This window comes from Carcharhinus amblyrhynchos, chromosome 10 (assembly GCF_965287045.1).
Source record: "Carcharhinus amblyrhynchos chromosome 10, sCarAmb.v2.hapA, whole genome shotgun sequence".
In the NCBI taxonomy this organism is placed as follows: Eukaryota; Metazoa; Chordata; class Chondrichthyes; order Carcharhiniformes; family Carcharhinidae; genus Carcharhinus; species Carcharhinus amblyrhynchos.
This window is the reverse complement of record NC_137333.1, coordinates 71,626,975-71,649,196: the sequence shown is the minus strand read 5'-3', so window position 1 is coordinate 71,649,196 and position 22,222 is coordinate 71,626,975. Positions and strand designations below refer to the sequence as shown.

The 22,222-nt window shown below is 44.0% G+C and overlaps 1 long non-coding RNA gene across 1 annotated transcript in view; it reads left to right on the top strand.

Annotated features, from left to right (window-relative positions):
* The first annotated feature begins 4,515 nt into the window (after positions 1-4,515).
* LOC145349058 (uncharacterized) overlaps positions 4,516-22,222 on the top strand; it is a 58,182-nt gene continuing 40,475 nt past the window's right edge. Inside the window, exon 1 of the long non-coding RNA XR_013888054.1 lies at positions 4,516-4,618. This is a non-coding gene — a long non-coding RNA (uncharacterized LOC145349058). The remainder of the gene's footprint in view (positions 4,619-22,222) is intronic.

Genomic DNA, 22,222 nt, shown 5'->3' with positions numbered 1-22,222 from the left:
AAGTATTATGGTAGTTTACCTTTTGCAACAGCTTACCCAGATGCTTTACTCATTGAAGATTGGAGTGATGAATTGAGACACTGCTTCAGAGTCAGGAAAGCTCGAGACAGATTGAATTTGTGATGAGTTTTTGCTAATGGCTCCCCTTTTGCCTTGCTGAGTTGTGTTTGCTGCTGTTTAATAATGTTGCTTCTGTTTTGCACGTAGGTAAACTTTGAAGTTAGCGGGAAGGAATGTGGTAGCATAACCCCTTTAAAGGGACAACCTCTAAGGCCCATGTGATCTGGCTGGTGCATGAAGCCGAGTCAATCAGGAGCAAGGGCGCATGCCCAGTGTCAATAAGAAACCTCAGTTTGAGCCAGAGAGTAGACAGTGTAGTTGTGTCTTTAGTTCTGTCTGACCACTGTGTGTATACACACATTTATGTTGTTGGTAACAAACCTTTTTTAACTTGAAGCCACAGCGAGTCGTCCACAAGTTATTACCATTCCCATGCATTCCATGCAGCTGCTTGTTATCTGAAACTCCACCATCTTAGGAATACTGAAACAGGAGTAATTCATTCAGCCTCTGGAGCCTGTCCCACCATTCGATTAGATCGTAACTGATCCGTATCTTAATTCCATCTCACCTCCTTGGTTCCATAACCCTTAATCCCATTGCTTAACAAAAATCTTATCAATTCCAAATCTGAAACTTTCAATTGACCTAACCTCGACAGTTTTCTGAGGAAAGAGGGTCATGAGTTGCACCATCCATTGTTTTAAACAAAACTTTTTAAAATTTACTTATTAGTGTCACAAGTAAGCTTATATTAACATTGTCATGAAGTGACTGTGAAAACCCCCCAGTTGTCACACTCTGGTGCCTGTTCGAGTACACTGAGGGAGAATTTAGCTTGGCCAATGCACCTAACCAGCACGTCTTTCGGACATGGGAAGAAAACAGAGCACCTGGAGAAAACCCATGCAGACATGGGGAGAACATGCAAACTCTGCACAGAATGTGACCCAAGCCAGGAATTGAGCCTGGATCCCTGGTGCTGTGAGACAGCAGTGATAACTGCTGTGCCACTGTGCCACCCACTTTGTGTGAAGAGTTTTTTCCTGACATTATACGCGAATGAATTAGCTCTACTTTGGCAATATGTCCCCTTGTTTGAGACTTCCCTGTTATAGGAAATAGTTTGTCTTCTTATCCAGCCAATCTCAGTTAGATCACCCTAAATCTTCTATACCGCTTGCCTTGGAATAGATTCTAAATGGCTTTGGTTTGTTAACTAAAAACAGGGTGTAACCTTATAAGCTGGGTAGACAAGTCCAATGGTCAGACACTCCTAAAATAATTTCACACAATGCTGACTTTTGCTTCACATGTCCTCTCAAAGTTACATCCAAATATGTTTATGGAATGAGCCACAAAGTTGACTTTCAAATGACATTACGCACAGAAAGCGCCAATCGCATTCTTTTTGTTAAATATTATAATAATTTACTTCAAAATTATTCTTCCAAATTAATTTTTTATTCCTTGTTTAATATTGAATTGATTCACTTAATGTCAGCTTCAGTTTTCCTGGGGAGTATTCGGACATTCTTGCTGATAGTTGCTTCGGGCAGCTCGGTAGTACAATGGTTAGCACTGCTACTTCACAGTACCAGGGACTCAGGTTCGATTCCCAGCTTGGGTCATTGTCTGTGTGGAGTTTGCATATTCGCCCCGTGTCTGCGTGGGTTTCCTCTGGGTGCTCCGGTTTCCTTCCACATTCTGAAAGACATGCTGGTTAGGTGCTTTGACCTGAACAGGTGCCAAACTGTGGCAACTACGGGAATTTCACAATAACTTCATTGCAGTGTTAATATAAGCCTTACTTGTCGCTGCTAAATAAACTTTACTTTGATGTACTGTAGACAGGTAGGCAAAGATTTATATCTCCCAGCGGGCAAAATGAAGCCTCTCGCTAGTCAGAGAGCACAGACAAGTTTAGTTAATAACTTCCTAGTGCTATACTAACAATGTTTGGAGTTTCAGTAATGGACAAATGATGAACTGCTGTAACTTCATGCATCAAAATTATTCAGATTGTACTCAGGCTTTTAGACCCTGTGGAAATTTGTGAGTGTTATGTCCATGGAATGCTTCATTCAGATGGTACGTTGACTACGACTGATACAATTTTTTAAATACATCTATGTAATGAATGGCAAGAGGGAGTGGAGGTAAATTACCAAGCGTGAATGGGAAGATGCAGCCTATGGCACCTGAAATTAGAAGCCCAGGTTTGAGTATACACACTGCATTCACATGCACATACATACACAGGTACATCCATAGGATCACTAACAGCACTGAAGGAAGCCATTCAGCCCTTTGTGTCCATGCCAGCTTCTGAAAGGCAGTTGTGCTTCGTCCCATGCCTTTGCTTTTGGTCCCTAACTCTCCAAGTTCCTCACCTTCAAATACTCACCCAACTTTCTTTTTAAATTAGTTATGGAATCAGCTTCTGCCATTTTGTCTCAGGTACAGTGTTCCACTTTCCACAACTAAGGGGCACACGTTTCCTCAGCTCCCCTCTCAATCTATTACCAACGATTTTAAATCTGTTACCTGGGGGAATATCTTCCTCTTTCTACTCTTATCAAAACCCCTCATTACCTTGAAGAAGTCATTAGGTTACCTCTTCATTTTCTCTGCAATTCTGACCTTTCCACCTCCTGTCCCTAACTGCAGCCCTCTTCTTTGATAACACCCTGGTGCCTCTGTGAGCCTGTGCAAAGGTCTTTGCATCTATCCTGAAGGATGGTGCCCAACCAATGATTTATCAAGTTCTGGCATGTTCACTTTGCTTTTATATTTTAGTAATTCTATTTATAAACCCATGTGATCTATATGCTCCTTTAACAAAAACAGAAAATGCTGGAAAATCTCAACTGGTCTGACAGGTCTATGGGGAGAGAATAAAGCTAACGTTTTGAGTTTGGCTGACCCTTTGAATGTCCTCTAGACTTGAAACATTGGCCCTATTCTCCCCCCACAAATGCTGTCAGACCTGCTGAGATTTTTCAGCATTTTCAGTTTTGTTTCAGACTCCAGCGTCCGCAGCGTTTTAGTGTTATCTGTATGTTTTTTTAACTGCCTTATCAGCTGGCCCTTTAAGGATTTGTGTCCTCCTTCCTGGGTTCCTGTCCACATCACAGCCGAGTTGGCCTTGATGCACTGCAGTGATGGCAACATCTCCTCGGATAGAAGGCAATGGGATTCCTCCAACCAGCCTCGCAGCCCAAGGAGGGCTGCTGCATCCCATCCTGATACTCACGACTTTGTCTTTGCCGCTCCAGCAGCTGACGAGTGACCAGGCCCAGGGAAGCATCATTGACAAGGGGCTCAGCTGAGTCCTGGACTCCAGCATCCCTCCGAGTGCCAGTTCCCTGAGATGTCCTTGCCTCTGCCTCTGTCTGCTGTGGATTTTCAGCTGTGAGGTGCTTGCAAGTGCGTGACACAGAAGCCTGCCTACTTATTGGACCCAGTGAGGTGTGACTATCTGTGGGTGACAGCTGTGACAGCTCGAGAAGCCCCCCTCTGAGCTGCTGGAGTCCGGTGGGTCCAGGGGGTGTGAGCATAGTCCAGCTTGTTCCGCTGACCGGCCTGCAAGAGAAGGGTCATTGCATCAGTGCATTACAGGGGATACAGAGGGAACATTAATTATTTCAGACTTGAGTAATTGCAGCATATGTGTTCAAGATTCTCATGTTTCTCTGCTACCCCCACTTCACCAGCAGCGCAGGCATGCTCTTCCTCCCCCATGACCAGCTCGATGACTCACTGCTCAAACTGTGAAGCTTCTTGGCTCAGGCATGAATCCAATTGGCTGTATCTACTGAAGCCTGGTGTGGTTGAGTTTGTCCTGCAGTGACACAGCAAGGAAGAGTGTAGGTGGAAGTGTTGACATTTATGATGATGTGCAGCAGATGGGTGGGAGCTGGAGTGTGAGGAGCATAGCAGCTACGGGGGTGGGGATCATGGTGATTGTGGGAGGCAGGGAGAGGGGGGTATCTGGTTCCGGCAAAGGCCAAGGTGGCTGAGAGAAAGGGTTGGGGGTGTGAGGGGATCCAGTGGGAGACTGAGTGGTTCACTTACCCTGGCAGGGCAAAGAAGATCATTCATCTTTCAACACTGCTGCCTTGTCCTCTTTTGGAGTGAGCTTGCACTGACCAGGGCTGCCACGGCAACCCAGGTGGGGGTGGTGGCCCTGCTGGACGGCCATCTCCTGGTATTGGGGGTGGGGGGGGGGAGGGGTGGGGAGGGTACTCCGCTACTCCGCTCCATTCTGCACCCTCTGAAAAGCACAGTGCTGCTTCCTTTCCTGCCATCTCCTGCAGTTGTTGTGAAACAAATGCTGGGGAGCCATTTACATGGAGCTCACAGTGCTTGCAGCAGCTGAGACATTAGAGGGCGGACAAATCAGGGCATAAAAATCAGGGCACTCGTGGGCATAAAAATAATCGCTAGTGAGGCATAAGATCCAGCCCAAAAACACGCCGCGGGATCATTCCGTTTTCCACGCCGGAAACAACACTGCCATTTTTCAATACGATTTCATCCACTTGCACACACTCAGGTAGGAAGTCTCTTTAATGATATCTAAATAAAAGCTGCAAAAGCCAAAGGTTCTCTGTGATTGCAGAAAGATTTTTTATTCATTCCGTGGAACAGGAAAGAAGTGGATTTCAGCATATCTTTCAACTCATCAAATGTTCCATTTAGCACACATGAATCTTCTGTTTTTCCTGCCCTTTGTCTATTCTCCAGCTATTTGTTCTGGTTAATCATAGCACCACACAGAGGAAATTCATTCCTTTGGCCATGAACGACTCAACAGCTAAGTTTGAGCAGTTATACTTTATCTGTACACTTGCTGGGTTGGGCAGAGAAGATAGATGTTAGTTTCAGAAAAACAAAAGCTATTCAGAACCTATATCTGATCTGGTCTTTTGGACTTCACTAAAATGTTCATTCATCTACTGCTATTATCTGGAGACATTTTAAATACCTCCCCGACCAACTGGCAACAGTGTGTTCCAAGTCAGCCTGTGACACAAGTAAAGCATTGCTTAAAAATGAAACTTTGTTATGTAAACATGAATGCAAAATTGAAAAAGAAAATAAACTGTTCAGAAAATATTGCTGCCACAATCTAAGAATGGCCAATCCTCTCCCCAGCCTCCAGAATGATGAAAAGAAGTCTAGTTTTGTGATCAGAGATCACTGCCAACAAACCTGCACTTGAATTCTCAGTAAATAATGAGGTGCTACTTTGGTCCATTTAGGTGAACAACTGAAATGGGACTCCAAACTCTGAACAATACATTTAATGTGTTAACCACTCCACTGTCAGCTAGTTGGATTTCTTCAGAGATTCATCGACACAGTAAAAACAAGTTTTGATTTGATATTTATTTCCCAGTGTACTGAGAGAAGCTATTTGCTGCTTTGAGAAGAAATAGGTACTTCATTGCCAGAAGAGAGCATTATGCTGTGTGTTGCCATTGCTTAAATGCATCGAGGAATTATAGATTGTAATGAGGGAGACTTGTTAAAATTCAGTTATTTGTATAAATAAGAACAAAGTTCTGTCAACTCATTTCAGCCGCCTTAATGAGGACTTAACAAGTGCGTTGGTATCTCCAGCAAGGACAGCAACAATTAACGAGGGATTCTCATTCCTGATTCACTTCTTCCTTCTGAATTCCTTGCATCTGTCAAATGTTGTTGATAATGTCCTGGGTTTATTATATTAAATTAATGCAAGTTGTTGTTGATGGTGTTAAGACCAGATCAGAAACAACTATAATGCCTGTTGTTTATTTTATATCTCGGATCTATGCAAAAATGACACCAGTTTTGTAACAGATTTTATTCACAGTGTTTTAAAATGCCTGCTACATGCTTCCAGATCTAGTTTCCTGCTCTCTCTACAGCTTTGTTTACTTTCCTCTGAGTCCACAACCAGGCATGAGCATCAACCACAGTGAGCATCAATAATAAACAGACTCACAGGTGGCACAGTGGTTAGTACTGCTGCCTCACACACCAGGGACCCTGGTTCAGTTCCCAGCTTGGGTCACCACCTGTGCAGAGTCTGCATGTTCTCCCCATGTCTACATGGGTTTCCTCCAGATGCTCCAGTTTCCTCCCACAGTCTGAAAGATGTGCTAGTTAGGTGCATTGGACCTGTTAAATTCTCCCTCCGTGTACCTGTACACGTGCTGGAGTGTGGCAACTAGGGGAATTTTACAGTAATTTCATTGCAGTGTTAATGTAAGCCAACTTGTGACTAATAAATAAACTTTAAACACAGAAAATTTGAACAAGTCTTCTGTAGTCAAATAGCTGATTGCAATTCACTGTCTCGGCCCTAACGTGAAGAATGATCACTTGTGTGCTGGTGGTATTGGTGGATCTGTATTGTAGTAACAATATATTGAAGAGGAGAAAAAGATAATGGGGACAGGGAATTAATATTTATGAAAAATAATAGCTTTATGTCTGTTAAATACTGCTTTGCACTTTAGTGCAGGATACTCAACTCGAAACAGAAGGTGACTTTGTAGCTAAGTGCTATTTAATATGCAGTAAACCATAAAACATCCATAATAAGTCGTCGTTTATGAGGGACTGTAGGCATCTCTCTCTGTTCACTGCAATTCTGCACATTGCTCTCATTCCTCCCTCCATCCAGTTTCTGATATTATCCACCCATTCAGTCCTTCCCTGACCTGGCCTGTTCTTTCCAGATGTTCCACCTTCTATTGTCGCCAACACCAGACTCTCACTCCTTTTCCAGCGGTCGTATTTTTTCAGTTTCCTTAAACCTTGTCCAGTCGGACCTGTCCAACCTGTTGGACTTCAAGCTGGTGTTGCGAAACTTTTTACTGTGAGGTAGCCATGCTAACCATTGTGCCACCGTGCTGACCCCAGAATTAGAATTGAGAGCTTGAATATCTTCCTTCATGGAATAATATGTACAAATGTGAGAATCATTGATCTGCGTGTTTTTACTTCATGTGCAGGCTGCAAAACAGCAGGTATCAAGGAGAGTTATTTCTATTAAAAAAGCTGAAACAGAACCCATTTCCACAGCAGTGCCTAAAAAATTGTTTTGGCTTTTTTTGAAACTAGGCACTGGAACAAGTTGCGCATCAGTAGAATGGACTTTAACCCAAGAACCCAACCTGCTCAAACTAAAACGTTTTAGCTCAACCCTCCGCTCAAAGCGGGTCAACTTAATCTTTACTGCATAATGCCACCCATCACATTCTGTTGACTGTTGTACACACGTGTGTTTACTGTCCGCCACGTTTCTTGAATTATTTACCCTTCATATTAAGTTATATTGGGATTTGTGTGATTTACCTCTCACATTAATAGAAATAACATCAATCAGGCAACATCTGGCATGGATCCAATCAGATCATAAGTTTGCAGAAAGGTTGGCTAAACTGTATAAGAGAAATGAAACTTTTAAGATACACCTACATGGGTGGCCGACTCAAATAGACAGGACGGTTATTTAAGCTGCAAATATCATTATGCTATGATATTTATTCCTCATGTCGTGTGAGCCCTCTGCAATAGTTGTTACTTTCGCAGTAATTAGAATAATATTAGTTTACCACAATCTACATCAGTTTGGCATTCACAATGTTATTACAAAGATGAGCTAAAAGGTGAACACTGTGATAATCTGAAGAGAAAGGCACACACGCACACATTTGCAAACAAGCAACCACGGACCTTATTTAGAAAAGTGTCATCATATGTTTTGGTGGAAATTATGGAATGCTTCCAGATGCCTCCTGTAATGATGTCAACCTTGCGGAAATAAGTAACTTGTAGCCTATAATTACTCCTGACACAAATTGTGCTGGAAGGAATAATTTAGGCTCCCTACCCCAGGCCCCATTTTTTTTTAAAAAGAGATTATTAAAGATATGTTTTCAGTGGTACAATATGTGCCTGTGTGATTACAGTCGTATTGTTGTATACCCATTTTCCAGATTACATGTAATTTACCTATCGCACAATAAATAATAGCTCGTGAGTGAAAATCCACCTATTACAATCTGTCAGAAACAAATTATTATAACTACAGTGTAATTTAACTTAATATAATTGTACGATACAAGCCATCAGAAAAATGTAATTTAAAGGGAATATTTGTGTAGTCACCTCTGGGACATGAGTTTGATTCCAGGACAGACAGATGGGATGAAAGGCTCTTCCTTCAGATGTCTTTTCAAGATTGCACATGGAATGAGTTGCACAGTCACAACCAGTTCCAAATAGACATGGCTCTGCACCATAGTTCACAGTTCATGCGAAATGGTTGCGTTCCCAACTATTAGCATTTTTTTTACATTGGCTTACTGCCATTTGAAAGAAATAAAGGACCCGCATATGTAAAGTACCTCTTATGTTATCTGGATGCCCTGAAGCACTTTACAGGCAATGAATTACTTTCAAACGGCAATCACCATTGTAATGCATGTAAATACATCAACCAATTTGCTCACAGCAATGTCCCACAAACCGTAATAAAATAAATTACCAGATAATGTGCTTTGATCGAGTAATAAATGCTGGTCAGCGTACAGGTTAGAATTCTCCAGCTCTTTCTCTAATCAAGGCTTGGGACCAATAATGACACCTGAAAAGGCAAACAAGGGCTAATATTCAACATCTCATGAAAAGACAGTACATCTGACAGTGCAGCAATCTCTCAGTGCGCTGCTGCAGTGTCAGCTTGGATGGGTGCTCAAGTCTCTGGAGTGGGCCTTGAACCCACAATAATCTGCTGCAGAGAAGCAAGCTTTCACTAAACGAAAGCTGACACAATTTAGGAAAAGAGAAGTCTAGGCTTTAAATTGTACTTGTACAAGCGGACAAATTTAATGCTGAGGTAAGTCTTTTACTTCAGTGGACTAAATGCATCAATTTAGCAAATTGCAGTTCTAATACTTTCAGTAATTATTTTTCATAGAATTCTTACAGTAGAGAAGGAGGTCATTTGGCCCCTCGCGTCTGCACCAACGACAATCCCACTTTATGCCCATAACCTCATGTATTTACCCTGCTAATCCTCTTAACACTAAGGGGCAATTTAGCATGGCCAATCCACCTAATCCACACATCGTTGGACTCTGGGAGGAAACCGGGGCACCCGGAGGAAACCCATGCAAACATGGGGAGAACATGCAAACTCCACACAGCCAGTCACCCAAAGCCGGAATTGAACCCGGGTTCCTGGCGCTGTGAGGCAACAGTGTGAACCTCTATGCTACTGTGCCGCCCAAAGGTATTTTCTTCTGGCTGAATGATGTTTAACTAAGAACACCATTGGGTTTTCCTATTTAAGTAAGCTTATTTATTAGTCACAAGTAGCTTATATTAACACTGCAATGAAGTTACTGTGAAAATCGCTACACTGCGGCACGTGTTCGGGTACCCTGAGGGAGAATTTAGCATGGAAAATACACCTATCCAGCACATCTTTCAGACTGTGAGACGAAACTGGAGTACCAGAGGAAATCCACACAGACTCTGGGAAAATGTGCAGACTCCACACAGACAGTCACTCAAGCACAGAATTGAACCCGGATCCCTGGAGCTGTGAGGCAGCAGTGCTTTTTAAATCAGGGGAAATGAAAATGAGAAAAGTTCCAAAATGAATGGGTGATTTCCTCCACAATCTTACAGCGCAAGCTGTGAAGGTGAAAATGAACTCAGATTCAAGTCAATATGACAGAAGATGTGTTATTTAACTTGCTTATGGTGCGCCAGTTAAACTGACTGTTGCTGTATGTTGAGGTTAAAGCCCTTTTCTTTTAAAATCATTCAGAGTGCATTATGTGTGCAATGAATATTTTTGCATCAGAACAATACGACATCGCATAGAATAAGAAAAATCCATTCACCTCATCAAGTCTGTTCCTGTCTCTGGCTGTGTGGGTAGTCATTATGTGCAAACTTCTTGGCATGGACTCTAACTAACTGAATTAATTTATAATCATAAACATTCCTTGATCTCCAAAATGACTGGAAGAAGCCACAGAGCATTCATCCAAACCTACATCTCCATTGTTCACCCTTAGCCAGATGCCCTCCACAAGTGACATTGTTATTTCCATTAAACAATCTGGAATATGCGATCATTCCAATCAACGCACTTATGACAATATCCTTCTGTTCATCACAACACGGCCAGATTTCTGAAGCAGTTCATTAACATGGCATCAACTTCTTGTGTTGGGTGCACCTTTTACACATCCAGAAACGGAGAAACAATTCTTCTAGTCCAATGTCACCTAAGGTTTGCTCATGTTCAACATGTATCCTCCAGCGCAGTACACAGCTCAACTTAAGTTACTCATTTACATCTTATCCTTATCATAATTCTAAAGAGCAAGATCTTTTTACCTTCAATATTCTATTCTGTGTTTAAACCAAGTTGAACTCTGTGGGATATATTTTGACTTGGTGTGATTGTGCAGAGCAGAAGATAGAGGGGATGATCTTACCAGAATTTAGCAATGTGTCAATTCCAGTGAGAAAACGGAGTGAATCCCACCAGTGACTCTGGCATAATTTTTGACTGAATCTTGAGCCTGATTAACCAAAGTTGTTATGGCAATGAGAATCAAGCCATGCACACGGTGGCCTCCCTCTGATTTGCCGCTGCATTCACAGGGGAGCTCCATATAAACAACTTCCCATTACTTCCCAGCACTTGTTCCAATCTATTGTAGAATGGCAGCCAGCAAGCCCACACCTCAATTCTCAGAGGGAACCCTGACCAGGCTGCTGGATGGAGTGGAACAGAGGCAGAATGCATTCTACTCTCATTCCAAAAGAAGGCTTTCCACCAAGGTCACCACCAGTCTTGCTGAGTGCCAGCTCACTTCAAAAGAGTAGTGCCGTAAAAAGATGAACAATCTTCTTTGCTCAGCCAGGGTATGCTCATCTTAAACTGCTCATTAAGCCAACCATGTGCCCGTTCATTAGCATGGCACATGCAGTCCTCTATCAGGCAGGAGTCAGACATATTGCTGAGGATGAGAGAAGCATCGCTCTGTCCTCACAGCAAGTCATCATCATTCTCCCACAGAGTCCACCCAATGGCTTTGGCCATTGTGCAATGTTTGTTGGATGATTCAACCAGTCCAGGCACCGGAACCACATCTTCAACATTCCATTGGCCTGCTCCACCAACATGCATGTTGAAGCGTAAGCCTCATTATATTGAGTCTCTGCTGGTGTTTGTGGCCTCTGCACTGGCATCATCAGCCAACTCCTGAGTGGGTATCCCTTGTCCCCAAGAAGCCATCCCTCCAGCCACCATTCCCCTTCAAAGGCAGTTGATGTTTGTAAGCGACCCAGAGTATAACTGTATTGGATGCTCCCCAGGAAATGGATCGATGCCTGCAAGTTGCACATTGTATGGTCACAGACAAGTTACATGTTAAGGGAGTGACCTAAGAGCCACATGGGTGCAGTCAATGACACCTTATGCCTGGGACATCCCTGCTATGAGGATGAAACCCATGGCCCTGATTCCTGGTTCACTTGATCCCAGTCCAAGTTTATAAACATCTCTGCCCTTGCATCCAGGGCATCTGTAACCTGTTGATACATTTGTGAGTGGCAGACTGGGCGATGCCTCAAATGTCCCCTGTGCTCCCCTAGAAGGGGCCGTTGGCAAAATAGTTTAGCGCAGCTGTGATTTTAACAGCCACAGGCATTGGGTGTCCTCCAGTTCCATGGGGTAGCAGCTCATGCAGGATGTGGCAGAGATGGTCCACCATCCCCTGGGACAGACGCAGGCTTCTCTAGAAGTGAGGCTCACACATCGGAAGATATAAGCGCCTTTGCCAGAAGATTCTAGGTCTCCAAGGTTAACCCTGTGCTTCAGCTTCATGAACAGCTGCAGGCCTCTGGCCCTGGGCATATGAGGCAGCATGGCATTGTCTCTGCTGCTGGCCCATCCCGATCAGTAGAAAGGCCAACTCCACGGGCCCCATGATTCCTGAATCGGAAAGAGTGAGAACACCACAATGAGCTGTGAGTAGTCTCCACAGCCCTGACACTCATCTGTCCATGCCTCTGTGAATGCCACCCATTCATGACGTGAATATCTGCTCTCTCTCCCAACACCCCTCTCAGAAACAACAGCCACATCCCCACATTATTTCCCCTGTATGCAAAAGGGTGAATACTGCTAAGCCTCCATTTTGGCATGGCATCTGACCCACCCATCATCCCCTATCGCCCCCATTACCCACCCCCATCCTCCCCTCTCGTCAAGTATTGGACTGGCTGAGGAGAAATGGCCACCAAAACACTTATCCCCAATATCTGCCTGGCAGGTGAAGTCACCAGGTTCACATTTATATCGAGCTGTTTTAAATGGTCTGGAGTGACATCACACCAGCGTCTGCTGAATATTCGGTGTGGGTTCAATATCCACTGTGAGTGCTTGATAATGAGATGTTAATATATTAAAATGAGGTTCCTGATGTTCCGTGCCATGTTCCATATCTCTCCGCCAACGGGCTTGGTCCAAAATTGCAAAACGCATTTCACTAGTGAGAATCGTGTTTTTCAAAACTCTCTGGATTTTTGGCATGAGCTGCCATTCCCCTGCACGGTGAGTCTGGGCTCAAGGTTTGTCCCCAGACAGTCAGCTGCCGAGTTCATATCTCTCCAACTTCATCTCCATTGACTCCATTCCATTGACAGAAATCGAGGCTAAATGGGCTGCCAGTTAGGTGTTTAGCTTAGACTATTGCACATACTCAAAATGACTTCTTCTGAGGCTCTCCATGTAACTTAAGTCCAGATTTCATTCTTGATGATTTTTTTCTGAACCCTCATCTAAGAAATATACCCATGTGAAAGTCAATTTCATGCAAAATTTGGCCCATGTTTTTTGGATTAAAGTTTTGCAGCTTTTCATAAATCAGTCAACATTACAAGAATCAAGCCCACTCTCTTCACCTCCCTTGGCGAAGGAAATAATGTATACAGCGTGGAAAAGTCAAATTTTTCATAGAATCTCTACGGGGCAAAAGGAGGTTATTCAGCCCATCGAGTCTCCACTGACCACTGTCCCACCTCAGCCGTATCCCCGTAACCCTACACATTTACTCCGCAACCACCCTGACACTAAGAAGCAATTTAGCATGGCCAATCCACTTAATTTGCACATCTTTGGACTGTGGGAGGGAACCAGGGCACCCAGAAGAGGACATGCCCCTTGCCCCCACCCTGGAATCCCTTCACACACACACCGAGAAAAGGCAGCTGGTGGGAAATGCTGCCAAGGAAACCCCTGCTGCAGAAGTTTCCCTTCCTGCCTGCCACGAGAATCATAGCAGGCAGAAAACAGACCATACAAAGATCCGCTGACCTCGGGCAGGATTTTCTGGTTTCCGGATGAGGACAGCCAGAAAATCCCACCCCTGCTGTGGTCCACTAGGAACGCTTGAACTAATCCCGGCTACTGCCCCATCAGGACAGCCCAAATCACAGAGGTCTCCAAGGACCCGCAACTGTGACCAAGCAATCTGCCAATCTCATCCCACTTGGAACTAAACAGCTCAATCCATCTGTGGCAGGCCAGAGTGCAGCAGTGAACACCCACCCATGTCATAACAACAGGCTACAGGTAACTGGCCAATCAGTGAACCCATTTAGGTAGTCAATCCATACATGTGATGCTATGTGGGCCTAAATTTAGCAAACACATAAATAAACTCTTTGAAAAGATTACTTGTATAAAAGTTGGCCCTTAGTTTTTTGCCTATAAAATGTATTTCAATCACGGTGACACAATGGTTAGCAACTGCTGCATCACAACTCCAGGGACCCAGGTTCAATTCCAGCCTAGAGTCACTGTCTGTATGGAGTTTGCATGTCCTCCTTGTGTCTGCGTGGGTTTCCTCTGGGTGCTTTGGGTTCCTCCCACAATCCAAAGATGTGAAAATTAGGTGGATTGGCCGCACTAAATTGCCCCTTAATGTCAGGGCAGGGCAATTGCAGGGTAAATGCATAGGGTTACGGGAATAGGGCCTGAATGGGACAGTGGTCAGTGCAGATTTGATGGGCTGAATGGCCTCCTTCTGCCCTATAGGGATTCTATGAAAAATTTGTATACTGTATTTCCTTTTAAAGATAACATGGCCTCAAAATTCCAAACCAGAACTCATCAGTGAACTATACAAGATTAGAATGACGTTTTCAATTTATCGTTGATGCTATTGCAATGTAACCCAGTATTAAATTGTTCAAAATGACTTTGTAGTAACCGAAACCTTTCAATAAATACTATAATCAGTGATCACAATCAAATTCTTTTCCTTTTCCACCTTTATTCATGGGCGTGTCATCATAATAAACCATATTTTCTGCCCCAGTATTCTTTGCCACATGTCTAGCAACATTAAAATCTATTTGAATATTGTCAAACTCTCTTAAATATTAATCACATCAGTGCATTGTTCCGAATGCATTTCATCAAAAATGGATGAAAATTTAACATGTATATGAAAACACGTATTCTTGTTACATCTGGCATGAGTCAAGAGGTTCCTCACGTGAATTACTGACAACAGGATGAACAGGCTAAGAGAACACTAGATACAACTGGACTTTCCAGAAACCCAGGAAAGTGAACAGGCAACAGGATCAAAGACCACATCCATATATGAACCAACAACGATGGGGAAATAGGACATGAAAGAGAAAGAAAAGGAAAAGAAATGACTTTTACTTCAAAGATTAGAAAAAAATTAAAGGTTATTGATTAGTCACAAGTAGGCTTACATTAACACTGCAATTAAGTTACTGTGAAAGTTCTCTCGTCACCACACTCCGGCACCTGTTCAGGTATACTGAGGGAGAATTTAGCATGTCCAATGCACCTAACCGACACATCTTTCAGGCTCTGTGAGGAAACTGGGGCATGTGGAGGAAGTCTGCATGGATATGGGGGGGGCGTGCAGACTCCACACAGACAATGACCCAAATCAGGAATTGAACCCTGGCGCTGTGAGGCAGCAGTGCTAACCACTGTGCCACCCCACAAATAACAAATTTTCAGCTCGTACTGAAAAGGTATGAGAACAAAATATTCAGGGGCCAGTGATTGCAGCACTGATGCTCAGATGATGCCCATCAGAGCTTCCAGTACTGACCTTAATAAACTTTCCACAATCAGAATAAATTCTCTAATTTGGTTAAGAAGGATAAAGACTGTATTTGTAGAGGCAAATCTGACATGTGAAAGAAACTGAAATATCTGACATCAGTATCTCTTGAGGGAGCCATGTATTTGGGGCTGGGATGGGTCTTTTCTCTTGGGTACAAGGGGTAGCTAGCTACAGCAGCATGCTGAAAGGGAGACGCTGTAAAATTAGACAAAATGATTGGAGATCTAAAATCCTTTAGGGATGCAAGTCACAATTGAAAGACAGCTTCATATATCTTGCTGTGTTAGCTGGTGTGTTTCACCCCATTGGGCCTAGATGCAGAAACTCCATTGAGTTACTACCTGAAAAGCGCCCCCCCCCCCCCCCCCTCTCCAAGGGCAGCACGGTGGCTCAGGGATCTATGTTCAATTCTGACCCTGGGTGACTCTGTGAAGTTTACATGTTCTTCCCGTGTCTGCATGTGTTTCCTCTAGGTACTCAGGTTTCCTCCCACAGTCCAAAGATGTGCAGGTTAGGTGGACTGGCTATGGTGAATGCACAAAGTTATGGGGATAGGATGGGATGCTGTTTTGAAGGGTTGGTGCAGACCTAATGGCCGAGTAGTCTCTTTCTGCACTGTTGGGATTCTATGGCTTTCACTCTTCATTGATGGTCATGTGGGGAGCAATTAGACAATCCATCTCCACAGCACATCTTAGTAATTTTGGAACTAGTCTGGTAACTGGAGCCACAGAGATGTGTTCCAATATTCTGATATATTTCTGCCAAAGGTTTGGCCAGCATCTGCCATAATAGCTGTGGATTTTTAGACTCAATATATTCTCAATGCCATTACTGTGACCCTCTCTTTTCAATAATTCACAAATCATCTCTTGCGTGCACTGTTAAAGCTAAGTGAGCAAAGCTGGTAGGTACATTAATGATTAGATTGGCTCAGTTGTTCTATTGACTGTATCCAGCTCAATTGTAAAATGTAATGAAAGTGAAGCACCAAGAACACAGCCTGATACTGCAGGTACATATATTCCATTAGCAGCATAATTTGTGAAGATGAAAACATATTTCACATTGAGAATTAAGTGTTTGCTTATCATACTCATTGTGCATTTTGGGTTTCAAATATAGACAATATTATAATATGTGCCTTTTTGTAACATATTCCCTCACTGGACTCCAGTATCACCATTAAAAGGCCTTCACTCTGAACTCATATTGTTCACCCCTCACATTTGCACTCACTCCCAGTTCATTCTCTTTCTTGTATTCAAATTTCTTCATGGTCTTGCAGATCTCCATCCCTGTAACTTGTTTGAGCCCTGTAACTATTTAAGTTCTGCATTCCTCCAATTCTGGCCAATTTTGGGCTTTCTCAGGTTTTCTCTGGCCCACCATATGCCTTCAGATGATAAGGTCCTAAACTCTGGAATTTCCTCCCTAAATCTCCCTGCCTCTGCATGTCTCTCTCTCTTTAAGACACTCCTTAAACACTTCCCTTTGATTTTTTTTTGTTCACAAGTACTAATATTTCCTTATGTGTCTCGATGCCAATGTTTTATTGGATAATACTCTTCTGAAGTACCTTGGAACACGTTACAGTGTTAAAGACATGATATAAGTACAAGTTAATTTTGTTAATTATATTGTATATTACTGATAGTAGAAGAATAGCAGCGTCCTATAGTAGAACGATTGGAGAATCATCTCCAGGAAATGATTTCTAATTAAACAAAATGTTATAAATTCATGTATTTATATTCTTCATTTATTGAGCTCTGTACTTGAGGCTGATTCCAGCAATGTTGTCCTGGAAGGCATCATTCAGCATGGCAGTAAACATCATGCTGAACAGTGTGTGTTCGGGCACACAGCCCTGTTTGACGCCATTGGTGCCTGGGAATGCCTCAGAGGATTCTCCGCCATCCAAAACTCTGGCCATCATGCCATCATGGAACTGGCGTACCATCTGAATGAATTTGGGGGAGGCAGCCGAACTTTGACATGATCCTCCACAGGCCTTGTCAGCTTACAATGTCGAAGGCTTTCGTGAGGTCAACAAAGGTTGTGTCGAGCTCACGATTCTGCTCCTGGCACTTCTCCTGAAGTTGGCACGCAGCAAAAATCATGTCAACAGTCCCGCAACCTTTGTGGAAGCCACACTGTGACGCTGGAAGCAGGCCCAGCTCCAGATGAGTGACCAGATGATTTAGCAGGACTCTTGCGAGGGTTTTTCCTGTGATTGAGAGCAGCGAGATTCCTCAGTGGTTGTCGCATAGTTGCCGATTGCCTTTCCTCGTGTAGTGTTCCAGTGTTGCTGGAATCAGCCTCAAGTACAGAGTGGATGGGAAGCTCTTCAACCTGAGGAGACTTCAAGCAATTACCAAAGTGAAGGAGGCTGTTCTGAGAGACTTCCTCTTTGCCGATGACTGATCCCTGTATACTGGCTCAGAACCAGAGATGCAAGTCAGTATGGACAAATTTTCCACAGCTTGTGACAACTTTGGACTCACCATCAACATTAAAAAGACTGAAATCATGCACCAGCCTGCTCCTCATGCACTGTACACAGAACCCAAATCACAATCAAAGGGCAGAAACTACAGGCAGTGGACCAGTTCACTTATCTTGGCCTCTCCCAAGCATTAACTATTGATACAGAAGTTAACTGCAGAATAGCAAAGACAAGTTCTGCTTTTGGTGAACTGCGCTCCACTGTATGGGAACATCGAGGAATCAGCCCAGCAACAAAACTGAAGGTCTACAGCGCTGTGGTACTCACTACCCCCCTGTATGCCTGTGAAACGTGGACTGTGTATCGAAGGCATGCAAGACAGCTCAATCATTTCCACATGACTTGTCTTCGCAGAATATTACGCATCAGATGGCAAAACAAATACCAGACAAAGAACAAAGAACAAAAACAGCCTGGGAAACAGGCCCTTCGGCCCAACGAGCCTGCGCCACCATCTTAACACCACCAGTCCCCCCCTCCACCCATGACCCTTATCTAATGTTTTATGGCCATCTACATTGAGGGAAACTAATTTAGGGACAATTTATTACTGCCAATCAGCCTAATAGCACATCTTTGGGGTGTGGGAGGAAACCGGAGCATCCAGAGAAAACCCACGCAAGCACGGGGAGAATGCACAAACTCCCACAGACACCAGCCCAAATCCATGTGTCTGCACAGCAATCAGTGATAGACACTGAGCTGTCGTCTTGCCCAGTATCTGGTCCAGTTTAAGCACACACTAACGACATGACGCACTAGGCCAATCTCGAACAACCAAGAGCAGCCCAAGTATACAACATAGAACATAGAACATTACAGCGCAGAACAGGCCCTTCGGCCCACGATGTTGCGCCGACCAGTTAAAAAACAATGACCCACTAACCTAAACCAATCCCTTTTCATCCATAAACCTATCCACGGATCTCTTAAACGCCCCCAAACTAGGCGCATTTACAACCGCAGCAGGCAGGGCATTCCAATCCCTCACCACCCTCTGGGTAAAGAACCTAACCCTGACATCCGTCCTATAACTACCCCCCCTTAATTTAAAGCCATGCCCCCTCGTGCTAGCTTTCTCCATCCAAGGAAAAAGGCTATCACTGTCCACCCTATCTAAACCTCTAATCATCTTATATGTTTCAATAAGATCCCCTCTTAGCCGCCTTCTTTCCAGCAAAAACAACCCCAAATCCCTCAGTCTCTCCTCATAGGACCTCCCCTCCATACCAGGCAACATCCTGGTAAACCTCCTCTGCACCCTCTCCAAAGCCTCCACATCCTTCCTGTAATGTGGGGACCAGAACTGCACACAGTACTCCAAGTGCGGCCGCACCAGAGTTGTGTACAGTTGCAACATGACGCTGCGACTCCTAAATTCAATCGCCCTACCAATAAATGCCAAGACACCGTATGCCTTCTTAACAACCCTATCTACTTGATTCCCAACTTTCAGGGATCTATGTACACATACACCTAGATCCCTCTGTTCATCCACACTATTCAAAGTCCTCCCGTTAGCCCTATACTCAACACATCTGTTATTCCTACCAAAGTGAATTACCTCACACTTCTCCGCATTAAACTCCATCCGCCACCTCTCGGCCCAGCTCTGCAACCTGTCCAAGTCTTCCTGCAAACTATGACACCCTTCCTCACAATCTACCACACCTCCGACTTTGGTGTCATCAGCAAATTTACTAATCCACCCAACTATACCCTCATCCAGATCATTAATAAAAATTACAAACAGCAGTGGCCCCAAAACAGATCCCTGAGACACACCACTCGTAACCGAACTCCATGACGAATATTTACCATCAACCACCACCCTCTGTCTCCTATCTGCTAGCCAATTCCTGATCCAATTTCCTAGATTACCCTCAATCCCATACATCTGCATTTTCTGCAGAAGCCTACCATGGTGAACCTTATCAAACGCCTTACTAAAATCCATATATACCACGTCAACTGCCTTACCCCCATCCACCTCTTTGGTCACTTTTTCAAAAAACTCAATGTTAGTAAGGCACGACCTACCCGCTACAAAACCATGCTGACTATCTCCAATCAATTCATTACTCTCCAAATAACTATAAATCCTATCCCTAATAATTTTTTCTAAAACCTTGCCCACAACAGAAGTGAGACTCACCGGTCTATAATTCCCGGGGAAGTCTCTGTTCCCCTTCTTAAACAATGGGACAACATTCGCTAACCTCCAATCTTCCGGTACTATACCAGAGGCCAACGACGACCTGAAGATCAGAGCCAGAGGCTCTGCAATCACTTCTCTTGCCTCCCAGAGAATCCTAGGGTAAATCCCATCCGGACCAGGGGACTTATCTATCTTCAATCCCTCAAGAATATCCAGCACATCCTCCTTATCAACTGTAATACTGTCTATTGTACTCCCCTGCAACCCAGTGTCCTCCTCAGCTATATTCTTGTCCCCCTGCGCGAACACCGAAGAGAAATATTGGTTCAATGCCTCTCCAATCTCTTCCGGTTCCACACATAACTTCCCTCTGCTGTCTATAACTGGCCCTAATCTTGCCCTAACCAACCTTCTGTTCTTGACATACCTATAGAACGACTTAGGATTCTCCTTAATCCTATCAGCCAAAGTCTTCACATGTCCTCTTTTAGCCCTTCTTAACTCACTCTTCAACTCCCTCCTAGCCAATCTAAAGTTTTCTAGTGCACTACCCGAGCCCTCAAGTCTCATCCGAACATAAGCCTCCTTTTTCTTTTTAACCAACGAATCAACTTTTTTAGTGAACCACGGTTCCCTAGCCCTACCAATTCCTCCTTGCCTGACAGGGACATACCTATCACAGACTCGCAGTAGCTGCTCCTTGAAAAAACTCCACATTTCGGACGTTCCCAGTCCCTGTAATCTCCTAGTCCAATCTATGCTTCCTAATTCTCTCCTAATGGCCTCATAATTACCCTTCCCCCAGCTAAAACTACTGGCCTGAGGTATGACCCATCGCGTGTATGCCCCTCGTTGGACACAAGGTGGACCGACTTAAAACCTGTGAATGAGAAAGAGAAAACAAAACATTATTATTGTACCATATCCATTTACCTTACCAGGGATGCCCCAATGCTAATGACCCTTATTTAAAACAATCTCCTATATCCACCCATCTCCAACCCACTCATGCGCCTGTCTAAGTTACTCTTAAACAACTCTAGCGTGTTTGCCTCCACCACCTTACTTGGCAGAGCATTCCATACCCCCACTACCCTCTGTATGAAAAAACTCCCTCTAATATCTGTGTTATACTTCTCCCCCCTCACCTTCAGCCCATGGCCCCTTTTCCTGTGTGTCTCTAACATAGGAAATAGCTTACCTCTATTTACTCTATCTATACCCTTCATAATCTTACATACCTCTATTAGATCCCCCCTCAGTGGCCGTCTTTCAAGGGAAAAGAGCCCCAATTTATTCAATCTTTCCTCATACCCCAGTCCTTCCATACCAGGCAACATCCTGGTAAACCTCCCCTGCACTCTCTCCAGAGTCTCCACGTCCTTCTGGTAGTAAGGCGACCAGAACTGGATGCAGTACTCTAAATGCGGCCTAACCAACGTTCTGTACAACTGCAACATTAGACTCCAGCTATTATATTCTATACCCCTTCCTATAAAGGCTAACATACCATAGGCTTTCTTCACCACATTGAAGTTCTCTCTAGAGCAAGTCTACCATCAGTCCACACACTGCTAATGAGAGCGCAGACCCAGTGAGCAGGTCATGTCATCTGTATGTCAGACGAGCACATACCCAAGCAGTTCCTTTTTGGGGAACTCTCTGCTGAAAGATGCTCACATGGAGGGCAGAAGAAAAGTTAGAAAGACACACTCAAGGCCTCCCTGAAGTTACTTGACATAGACACAACCACCTGGGAAACGCTGGCACAAAACTGTCCTACCTGGCGATGCCTCATTCACAAAGGCTGTCAAGCTTACGAAGCAAGGTGTATTGCTGAAGCATAACTTAAGCACGAGCTGCACAAGTCCTTTGCCACCAGCGCAACAACTACAACGCCTACACAAGTCTGTCCAATATGTGCTAGGTCATTCCGTGCCCGAATTAGTCACCTTCGGACACACCACAACCAGCCTCAAAATGACTAATGGTGTTGTCCTCATTGACGACAATGGACAAACAACATATTGAGCTGAACTCTATCACAAAGCTTTTTAAAATGTATTTGTTTATTAGTGTCACAAGTAGGCATACATTAACACTGCAATGAAGTTACTGTGAAAATCGCCACACTCCAGCACCTGTTCAGGTACACTGAGGGAGAATTTAGCATGGCCAATACACCTAACCAGAATTTCTTTCAGACTGTAGGAGGAAACCCACGCAGACATGGGGAGAACATGCAGACTCCACACAGACAGTGACCCAAGCTGGGAATCGAACCCGGCT